Below are 12,032 nucleotides of genomic sequence, written 5' to 3' on the forward strand. Positions count from 1 at the left end.
CATTCAAATTTTCTCCCTTGGCCACATGAAGCTTTGTTTACACAAAATACCTGATACCATTCTAAGTCTCTCGGTTTTCCATTTTTATTGCTGTGTTTATCTCCCCTGGCTGTGTCTCTTCTGAAATAGAGTTGGTGGAGGGACTGTAAACTTCGTGGTATTTATAGCCAGTGTCATTTTTCCATATAGGTATGTTAGCAGCTGCTATACAGTAAGTCTGTGGCACACTGCAAGATCCAAAATAAAAGTATGTCCTTCACAGTTTTCTTCACCTTAGCCTCAGTGGACTACATTTTAGATGATACTTTTCTGAGTCAGAAAAAAATGGCACATTTTCTGTAAATGTTTCTATCATAATACAAAGAAGTGAAGTCTGTTATTCCAAACTTTTCCATTTAGTATATTAACAGTGATTCACATATCAAACATGTTGACAAAAAATGTGTGTATATGTGTATGTGTGTCTGTGCATATACATTCATATGCCAACTGACTTAGTAGTTATGTGATTGTAGTTTAAGTACACTTGATAAAATATCATTTTATTTTTCTAAAATTTATTCAATATTGACTACGTAAGCAGAGTGACCCTATTGATAAAGAAATGAAATATGAGATCTTATCTTTTCAAAGTAGGGTAAAGTGTGGCTAAAAGATATTTGGTAAGATCCCTAAGTAGAATGCCATGGTAACAAGAAAATAGCATGCAACACTGTGACATTAATGATTGTCCTTAATGCCATGAATTTCCAGAAAGGAATGTTTAGGAAAGTCAGGTAAAAGGAGAAGCTCCAAAGAAAAACAATTCTCTGCAGGTGGGGAGATACAAAACTTAACAGAAAAAGGACAGTATGGAAAAAGAGAGGTGGCCCACCAGTGACCTCATTCCCCAACTCTCCCTTCTATTATATCTCCAGATAAAACAAGGTCAAGAATGGCACACTATACCCAAAGAATAAAGTCCATGTGTTATGTGCAGGAGAGTCATATAAGTAATCGCAAGTCAATAAAGTAAACTAGAGGGCAAAAGATTAGATGTGCTAACATTAGCCAATAGGAAGCATTATTCTTCCTTTGCTGCACTATGAAAAAAGTATATGGTTTGCCAGGACATACTGCTATGCAACTAAAATACCATACTGAGGACTTGTATCATATCAAGAAACCAGAATCACGCATCATAAAAAAAAAAAAAAACAAGAAACTGTAAGATCTTAGGAATTTAATTTCATTTTTCTGATTTACAATTTCCTTGTTGTCTAAAATGACATAATAAGACATCCTTTACTTATATACTATAAAATCCATAAGATTTTTATGAAGCTACCTTAATTAACTCTGATAATATTTATAATAATTCATTTTTATTTGGGCTGCAAAAAACATTTATTTTCTTTTTTATATGCTTTTATAATGTCAAATGATTTTAAGTTATAACCCTTCGATCCTAAAATCTGAATGGGAATTTACCTACATTGGAATTTTAAATGCACATTATTAGGAAATCACATATCCCAAGTCCATCTACTCCCAAATTCAATTCCTTTGTTCCACAGAGAACCACAATATGAATTTGCTTTTCATGTGCATATGCAATGTTAAGTATTTTGGCTCTAGACATACGCACCTTTTATTTAGTGGAGCTGCAGGAGTTACCCCAAGAAGTTTAGAATTTACATATATACAAAATTTGTAGATGAATAAACAATGCAATTCAAAGATACATGTGCACCCTGTTGTGAATATACACATTTTAATTTTAAAGAATTACTATACTCATATTAATTGATTATAATTATTTATTATAAACTTTCTTAATCAAGTCATGCTGAAAGTCAAACTAGGATTAAGTAGCATTCCATTTTTTAAATGAACATTTACTTTTATTTAAATTAAAATATCAGAAAATGATGAGAATCACTATACTACATCAGTGGTATTACATGTAAACATGGATAGGGTAAGAATGTATCAATTAACTCACTTTAATCAAGCCACAAGAAGATAAACCACTGTGAATAATTTTATGATTATTCACATACTGATTTATTATAATTATAATTCACATAAAGTATAAGATACATAATTAGTGAACATATTGAAAGAGCAAAAGTAAGTCTATAGTTATATGATCACAATCCACAGTTCATTGCATTTTACCAGTAAATCCAAACTCCACACACAATATCCTGAATTAGTATTACAACCTACGTCTAATTTTACTGTTAAATTTATGTTCTTAAACCTATAGCTCCTGTAAACAAAATAGCTCTTTTAGTGTCACTCATTGTACTTTACATATAGTTTCTATGCCCTTTGCATAGGTTGGCATGAAAAAAAGATTACTTTTAATGTAGTAAAATGAAAACAAGAAAGAGTAAGTTAGAAGTAAAATATGAAAGAGCTTTGCTCTCTTCCTTTGCTTTATCCATAGTTCACTGCTTGGCAATTTCAGACCCTGTGACAGGAAAACAACACCCGGCCATTCAGTCTTCCTTTCTTTGTAGCTAAAAGCCTTAGGAATCTTAGCGATTGGGCACCTGGATATCGTTTCTATACAAGAAGACCAAAAAAGCAAGCCAATGAAGGACCTCTCCTTGCAAGCAAATGGTCAGGGTAAATAACAAGAGTATGTCTACCGAGCCCTGTGGTTGGCCTGTAATGGGATGCTATATGCAGTGTAAGACACTCCAGGGTGGCATTCTCTGGGTGAAAATTAAAAGCATATTTGTAAGGTGATTAGCTGGATTTGTCAAAATAAACAAGCCTGTCTATATTCCTATGATATTCCTTTGTAAATCTGCAGCAGCAAAACTAAAATACTTCCATAAAACATAAAGAATATTCATTTTTAAATATAGGAAACTAAGAAAAGGCTTGCTATTTATAGGCATCAATGAAATCAGACAAACATGCATGATCAAATTCATCTGAAACAAAGAAATTGAGAATCCTTAACATAAAAAGCAGTCACTGTGAAGTTAGGAAGAGGAGGTTACTCTATACCAAAAGTTTTATTTTTTTAAGTCAATTTACATGTATTTCTTTTTTACAGGGTTGATTTTTCACTTTCCAATTCCTCTTAACCAAAACATAAAACTTACTTCTTATCTGATTGATTCAGTCATTTAAATACATGTATGGAAGCTCAGATTACTAACTATTCTCTTCTCATTTATATAAATCTATTTACATTAAGATATAAGAACATTAAAGAAATGCAGCTTTATAAAGCTGTGACACATGGGGGAGTGCCTCCCCCTAAAGAACGTTAGTAATTATTGCAACTAGAAAATTCCAAACAGAACTGTTATCTTTATATTCTCATTTCTCCTATTTGACTTGGTATTCAAACCCATTATACTTCTGTTAATAAAGTGATAGTTGAAAGCAGCTTTCTGGTCAATTGACCCAATTCAAGAGCTAGCATCGAGTTTGTTCCTGTATGCTTGTTTGTGTACTCTCTGTACCCGAAACAGAAACTCCTAAGTACTCAGGGGCATTTTAAAAAAGCAATGTCTTTAAAACACTCTCATACACAAAATCCTTAGTTACCACTCCTTGAATGTTACTCAAAAGCAACTATTTTTTTAATTACTTAAGACAACTATGTTCTCATATGAGTACTCCTAAAAAACCAAAACTGGGTAGTGAGTGAAGGTGGCATCCAAAGCCTTCAATTTGTCTTTGTGGCTTAATCAATGAATGATATTATCTACCAGCTAACTATAATTGGTACTAGAAAGTGTCTATAAAGATTTACAATTATGGCATGAGAAGAAATACCCTGCTATATTCGTAAGACTTAGGGGAATCTTTAATAATGATAATTACATATATTTCCAAGGCATAGCATGGTGGTTAGCACACATATATCATACCCTTTCTTTAGAGTCACATGTGACTATTCTATTTTTTATAAATGATTCTCTGAAATTCTGAGAGGTCAAGTGCAGTGTCAGAGGTCACACGGCCAGTAACTAACAGTCTGAAATACAACTCAGGCCCTCTGACTCAGGCCAGAAGTCTACAATGCCTTGATGTCTCAGAGACATCCTCTTTGAGATTCCTGGTACAACTAATGGAAATAGGATTGGAATTTAATAATAAAAATGCTGACAGGAACTTAACTATAGCTGCTCAAATGGTGCCATTATAATTATACTTTACGACTTGAACATCATCAGAAAACTTGCTACTTTTAAATTTTACTAATCAACACTTCTTCAATTGCCAGAGTAGTCTGCTTTGTTAAAACCTAAGATTTCTCAAACTCCAAAGATCATCTGTTGTAAAACAAAGTATACCCCAAATGTTTCAGTGTATAACAGATTAAAAGATTTTGAAATATAAATTTTAAATGAATCTTCAAAAATGTTTTATCTATTAGTCAACCAAAATAACGCTGATTTGTTCAAATACATTGCAAACATAGTAAATATTTCATTTAAGCTTTTTTTCTAGTTATAGGAATACTGTCACTATGTGTCTGTTAAATTTCCTGACTTTGCTGAAGCAACTGGTCAGGAAACAAAATTAGTGGCTTCCATATTCATAAATGGTATTTCTTTTTTCCCCAGTTTTTTCTAATCTAACCACATAACTCAGGCTGATAATATAGCAATAAAATAGAAGAATAGATATTATATTTTACATTACTCACTGCCTTCATTTTTAAATGCTTTCCTATTAAGGAAAGCTTTTTATTATTGATTTGTAGGATACTTAAGAAAAATGCCATAACCTGCCGTGGTTACATAATCCCTTCCTAAAGAAAGTAACAGGTTATAAGGAGTCATTAAAATGATTGAAACTATCTTTCCTAATGTAAGTATAGGCAGTCTTCAAGTAAAAGGATAGTAATTTTATTTTTTTCATGATCAGTTTCTTTTTATACAGACTTCTTTTTCCATTTTGCTATTATTTCCATCCCCTACTTAGCTTAGAAAACCTGGAGAATATGCCCAGTTTAGTAACATATGTGTGGCTTAAGTCAGAAAACAACTGAGGAAGTCATTTATGAAATATTAAAATAAGGGATACCTAGAAAAGCATTGCAGGCTATATTTCTGCACATAGTTGAAGACTAACAGCCTGGAAGCAGCCGTTGTGTTACCCTGACCCCTGAAGGAAGGAATCAGGAGTTAACTTCACATTCAATTTCCTATACAATATAAACACCAAACCTCCAAATCCACTGGCACAATATATCAATGTTTGTGCATGTCCTGCTGAAATAAGAAAGTCACCTTAAATATCAGACCTCAAAATTTCATTCCAGGATTCCACCATTCCGATTTGAGGTGAGCAAACCTTTTCAAAGTTTCTTAGTGGGTGTCTAGATCCTGCACCTGACTCCATTGGATTCTAAGGAAATGGACAAGGAGATATAAAAGAAAAACAGAAAGAATCATCTCCTCTCCCTGATATAAAAGTCATTTAGCTTTCTTTGAAAAATAAATGTAAAGGAACATAGAAAATAGCACAAATGGATGATAAGATTCAACTGAACAGGGTTAGAATGTCAGCAGTTGCAATTTTTGTTGAATGTGTGATCTATTGAGAAACAGATCCTAAAACAGCAGAAGGCCAAAAGAAGCTGATGTGCTCCTACTTTTAAAAAAACCACAGCTCCAAATTAAGCCTGAGGAAAAAATGACATTTTATTCTGCAGTATTCCTTCCTCTGTACAGTGAGCACAGTACATTTATCTCATCTCATGGTAAAAGTCTCCTGCGACTGCAACATGTCTTTTAAAGCATTTGATAAGTAAAACTTGAAAATAGACTGCTTTTTATTTCTGGCATTCATAATAATAAATGAATTTGATACCATTTATCTTTTAATTCAGTAGGATATTGTTACCTTTAAAGGTTTTTACTTCTCTTTTCCCAGAGGGTTAAAATGGCCCAGAAAGAGGTTGTCATGGCAAAGATAAAGGTACAAAGCGCTCATTTCTGACACACCATGGAAACAATCATCATTTTTTTATGAGAGAACCACCAGAATGAAATCTGCATCAAGCTCTACCAGAAAAAAATGCAAGAGAGGACACTAAATAGTCATTACGATCACAGTCTTCATTTCAATGAATTTAACTTTCCACTCAGTTCAGGTCACATATTTCAATCATAGAAAAAAAGATCTATGACCTTGGCTGGAATCATCAGCCCCAATCACTCAATGGGACACTTGTGAAACATTGCGGACACATTTTGACTCTCCAGGGTGTGGCTAAAATTGCTCCTGTCCAGCCCAAGCTTACATGATCTGTGCTATCCCTCAGAAACTCACTGAGAAAACTCATGCTTCAATTCGCCGCAGAGATCAAGGTTTACAGGACCCTTGGAGCTAATCTCTGTCTGCCCTCCTCCTCTGTTAGCTGTTACAAGCCTTCAAAAGTTAACAGGGTGATTGGAGCCTCTCTATATACAATCATTTCATCTCACTATCGTTGACTGAAGCTCACTGATGTAATGAAGTTACATAATCACCGATTATGCACGACTTCCATCCATCTTCCTACATACCCACATATCTTCTCCCCTCCCCTTTGGATCAATCTACCAGGTGAGATTTATAACACATGTAAATGCTCCATTCTCTCATCATAGGTACTGAATATGGGACTTTAGCATTGCAGTACAGTGCACTGAACCACGTCATCAATATCGATTTTTTTAACCCATTTACCAGGCAGAATATGCTTAAGCATCTTTAGTGCTCTAGTCTCTAACTTTTCACCAAAAGGGTAAAATAGCAGATAGGACACATCTTCAACTTAAGGTTAAGGGAAGTGTGTAATTGCCTGCATTTCCCAAGCTGGCTGCATTGCAATAAAAGGATCGTCTCTGCTTTCAGACCTTCGGCTCCCCTGCACGTGGGTCGCAGCTTCAGCTATTTAGGGTACTGGGTAAATAATTACATTATTGGGCAATTGAACTTGAGAAAGAAAGCGCTATGGTGATATTTAAGATAACATCGCCCTCTTCTTTTCTATTTTAGTCATCATTTTCAGGATTTTTTTTTTTCTTTTTTTTCCCCCTTTCACTCCAAGTGATATTCCAATAGATAGAAAAGTAGTCGAGGGCACTTAATAATCTCCAATAACCACAACCAGAGAACAATTAGCAATGATTATCACCTTAAAGTTTAGGAACTTGACAAGTGGGATGTTCGTGGTCCCATTGCGGCTGTGAAATGCAGCAGAATGCTGCACTGAGTGAAAAACATATTTCTTTTAATGAATAAAGAGTAGGTCGTTTCATTTTAAATGGGGCTCTTCACTTAGTGTTCCTTTTACTGCTGCTACCCCTTCAGAACGCAGGAGCCACAAATATTGCATCCAAACAAAGAGCGTCTACCCAGAATTAATTCAAGACACTCTTCCATATCAAAATAATTGGGGGGAGGAAGAGTGATGCTTTGATTTATTTTCAATTATACTCAGAATACAGGCACACATACATACACACACGCACATACACACACACCAACACACCCAACTGCAGTTATTCCATTCAGTGCCAATAACGGCCACATCACAGCCATCAATGCGATGCAGCAATCATCCAAGTCACCCATTCCCATTACAAATGCCCAAGTTTGCTCACACCACTGATGGCTTTGCATATATAAAATGACCTTACCCACAACAGTCTTCCAAATTATTCTCCTCTGGATATCAGTGGGTAAGGTAATTGCTGGTCATCACAATGCGTATTCAGAAAAATCCACGTTTTACTCCTGTGTTCTTTTTCTTGTTTTTGCTAGCAATTAATATCGTGAACAAGATACCCATTCACAAATGCCAAGTTCACCATAAAAGCAGATAATTCCATACAGATCTTCCCTACAAGACTGTCTCCAGTTAGTTCTCAAAGTGCCCGATTGTTTGGTGAAGATACAATCCAGGTGCAGAGCAGGGGGAAAAGACTAGGAGAAAAAAGAAGAGGCAGATAGAAAAGGAGAGACTGAGAGAGAAGAGAGCATAAAAAAGAGGGGGGGGGGGATCAAAATATTTTTTTAAAAAAAGAAGGAAGGAAAAAGGCTGATAAGTGAGGAAGTCTGTGAGCTCTATGACAAGAATCGGAGTCTTGCTTGCAAATCTTCTGGATACATGTAGCCTTTCAAATCTTCCTGGTCCCCAAGTAAAATTTCCAAATCCGGGATGCAGCCATAAGAAAGAATCCTATGTATATTTCACAAGTATCCCGCAATAACAGATCCGACGGGGTTTTCCTTGTACAGTACTGCTATGTGAAAGCACACAACCCCTGCTGTTTGGGAAGGTGTCTCCTGGGTCCTAGCTCTCTTCAGCAGCCCCCAAAAATGATTTTTCAAAAGAGAGTGGGGTGGGGGGGAAGCGGCTTTGCGTTTGTCTTGAATGATGCTAATCCTGAGCGAAAACGACAAGCAAACCACGAATAGCAGGATATCTTGATTAATAGACACAATCCCCTCAAAATATCCCAGAGAAGAAGGAGCGAAAACAAGAAAGAGAAACTGCAATGCATAAATGATTCCAGTGTTTCTACAAGATCGGTTCATTTGATTGAATGCATTCTCTGGTTTGCTGCAAGTCATAAAGAGGATAGTATTACTGCCACCCAATGGATATTTTAGTACTAGCCAATCCACAGACAGCCACCGCTTTGCGAGTTTTAGTTTTCAGAAGACCGAAGAGGAAGGAGGGTAGCCTGGGAATCTTTTGGAAAAGACCCTAGTATGTATAGAATAACGGGAATCTGTCCTTCCAGGCAAAGTGAACCCGGAAATTTGGATGCTTACCCCGTCTTGCGTTAGTCACCTTAGAATTAGGGTTCCATTTCTCTAGGAAGCAGAAAGGTACAAAGAGCGATGCCTAGACTGACACTCATAATAACCTCCTTTTCATTTCTTCTTTGAAGCGGATTTATATTGCGCGCGATCTCTCTGTCTGGTTCTGAGTATCACTTTAAGACGGATTTCGAAAGGGAGGGGCGTGCAAGGGCTGCTCCAAATCTCAGGTGGCAAGGTGATAATTGTTTCTAAAGGGCAGTTTTGCAAAGTGCTTGTGTCTCTATTGGTATGTAAACTGTGAGTCCTTCAGGCAATAACCCTCCCCGGCGCTGTTTCAGTTTGGAGAGGAGCAAAAATTTTCCCTAAAAGAGGGGGTCTTGGAAGAAGAGTGCCCGTGGAAGGTTCGCTGGGAGTGGGGGGTAGGGAGATGGGATGAGGAGCAGAGAGGAGGGGACTGAAGAGGTTCGTCCTCCCACCCACCGTGTAATAGCGTTCCCTACAAAAGAGTTCAGTTCGCTGCGGTTTTCTGAAATGGATTTGTGAGGAAGAAAGAGGGACAAAGTACTGGTAAATAAATTAGGATATTGGCTCAGTTTAAAGTCCTCGTCCTTTTACCTTGGGATAGTACACTATACACATGTGATTCTGTTTCTCAGTTTAATGTATGCAAATCACCTGGGTGTCTCCTTAAAATGCAGATTCTGATTCAGTAGGTCTGAAAGGAGGCCTGAGAGTTTCTAATAAACTGGTTGGTGGACAATAATATTGCGGTGGGATTACACATGGCATAGCAAGACCCTAGGGAAGTGTTTATATTTACACTGACCCCACAGTGATTGATTCTGACGGTGAAGTAGGCAGGACAGAAAGGGTAAAGAAATGCTTTTCCAGTTGCCATCTCTATCCCCTTTCCACCCTTTAACCTTTCCCAGATCTCCTCCAGTACTTCCCATTCTTGAAAATCTTAACCCACTTTCCAATATATTCCACAAGTTTTTATAATGGAAGTATTAACAGGATAAACCAAAAACAGAAAAATAGGCAAAGCAGCCTTGGCCCTTGAGAATTTAATGCATCTTCATTAAATTTAGGGAGTAAGACACAAGCTGAAGAAGAAGGAAACATTTGCAATAATTAAGTACTATGTGAGCTAAACTAACTGCAAGCTAAGTCAGGGCACAGGTGAGGGTGAATGAGAGTTGGTAGACTAGAAAGGGAGGAAACCTGTATTTTGAAAGAATGCATTAAACTGGACTTTCCAATCCAAGCAGAGGGAAAATGTGGTTAAAGTGTGCAGGCAAGTGTTACATGATTTCTCTGAAGGGAACTCACCCAGGTTAACCTCCTGTGTTCTCTTATTGCTGCTCTTTCCCAACATGCTATAAGTCGGTAATATGAAGACAAGAGGTGAAAAGGAAATATATTAATCCCACTCTCAGTGAGTGATCCATATTTTCTACACCTTCTAGCACAGTCCTTTTGCTGACCCACTTAACTGAAGATCTAGACCTCAAATATACTGAAGGGGACAGGATTAACAAATTTAGTCACTTGAGGAAAAGTCCTGAACTGTAGGCTCCAATCCTATATTTGAGTCTAAATTCTACTTCTAAGTAGCTGTAATTACCCATGGGAATCACTAATCTTTTTAGCCTCAGTTTCCTTGTCAGTAAAATAACAGTTGAAAACTAGTTGCCAAGGTGTGTTCCAGTTCCATATGAGACAAAATTCAGTCCTCTATCTGCAGTGCTTCTGCAAGTCAGTTTGTTAATCTACACAGAGTACGCATTGAAACTGGTACCTTCACATGGGCTGCAAAGAGCATCTATTGCCTTAAAGACACAGTGAACGTTTGACCATTTCAATCCTATTGCAAGAGCTGAGTTAAAACACTTTCTCTTCAGATCCAGGAAGGAAGTGTTTGAACGGGAGGTGAAGCATTGTCTATTCCTGGATCCTACAGAGCCAACTGTGGGCCTCGCTGTTTGTTGCCATGGGATCCTCTTTGTGCGAACTGTCTTGAACTGTGTGGGAACATTTTCCTCTTGCCTCCCTTCAGTTCTCTCTCTAACTCTTCTGAAGATGTGTGTCAGAACAAGATGTAGCTGCATTATTGCCAATTAAGACTAACAGCAGCTGCAAGGTGCATCTAATTAAGAATTTTAATTACTTTACGGAATTTCTCATTTGCAGATGTTTAGAGCATTAAACAATGCATTGTAATTTTATTTTAAAATCCGAAGAAAACTGACCTCCCTCCAAAAGGTGGAGAACTATAGGACTCAATGATGGGTGTTAAAAACAAAAAAACCTTTGACATGGGAACTCTGTATACACCTTGACACATTATTTGAGAATATGCAACATTATATTCAGGATAAGGAAACAGTGTGCATATCCATAAGTAGGCTTTTATTTTCCTAAATGAAAAAGCAAGTCAATCTCAAAACACAAAAAAAATTAATAATTTGGTACTCAAGTAGAAACCGTGCAGGTTACATAGTTCTCAAATGGTCTGTTCTTTTCTTTGCCAGTAACAGTATAGTTAACAGTAAGTTTGGCACTGCAGTATGGGGATTGTAGGCTGCAATGCAAAGCATTATGGGGTTTGTAGTAAAAACTGGCTGCAGATCAATCCACGCTTGTAGCTTTTCTCAGTTGAAGAAAGTGCTTTTATTCTCTGGTAATAAGACAGAAGAGTGCCATGATATTTTACATGAGATTAATGAAATGAAATTGGTATTACTGGGAGTATGAAATTAGAGTTTAGCTACAATAATATTCTGACTGAGGAGGAGAATACAATAACATCTACTTTATAAGCCACAAAATAACCTGAGTGAGCTATTTCCTAATATTACTGTGTGATAGCTGAGGTTTAAAAACCCATTCATTGTTTTAGTAGTAAAAAGCAAGGACCTATTGAATTTGGTGTTTATGAAAGAATTGTGAACACAGGAAATGAACTCAAATTCTTATTGATTCTACCTTTAACAATTGGTAGCCTAAGTTTAACTTTCCACACTTCACATCATTCCCCAGTGAAGTAGAAGAGAGTTTTATATGACCTACCTTTTTAAGTATTTTGTTATATAAAATTGCTCTGAATATTCAGAGAACTTTTTTTTTTTTTTAATGAACTCTTTAAGGTTAGAATATCCTCAAGGCTTGCAAATATGTCTAGAGTAGGTTATTTCATTCAGCTTAAATTTAATTAATTTTGGAGATATATGTGTATATATATATATATA

General features: G+C 36.5%; 1 protein-coding gene across 1 annotated transcript in view; it reads right to left on the bottom strand.

The window, feature by feature from the left end:
- Positions 1-8,466, bottom strand: part of IL1RAPL1 (interleukin 1 receptor accessory protein like 1) — a 1,318,779-nt gene extending 1,310,313 nt beyond the window's left edge. Inside the window, exon 1 of the mRNA XM_079122889.1 lies at positions 7,650-8,466. The gene's annotated coding sequence lies outside the window, so the exon portion shown is untranslated. The remainder of the gene's footprint in view (positions 1-7,649) is intronic.
- Between the last annotated feature and the right edge of the window lie 3,566 nt (positions 8,467-12,032).

This window comes from Sciurus vulgaris (assembly GCF_902686455.1).
Source record: "Sciurus vulgaris genome assembly, chromosome: X".
Taxonomy (NCBI): domain Eukaryota; kingdom Metazoa; phylum Chordata; class Mammalia; order Rodentia; family Sciuridae; genus Sciurus; species Sciurus vulgaris.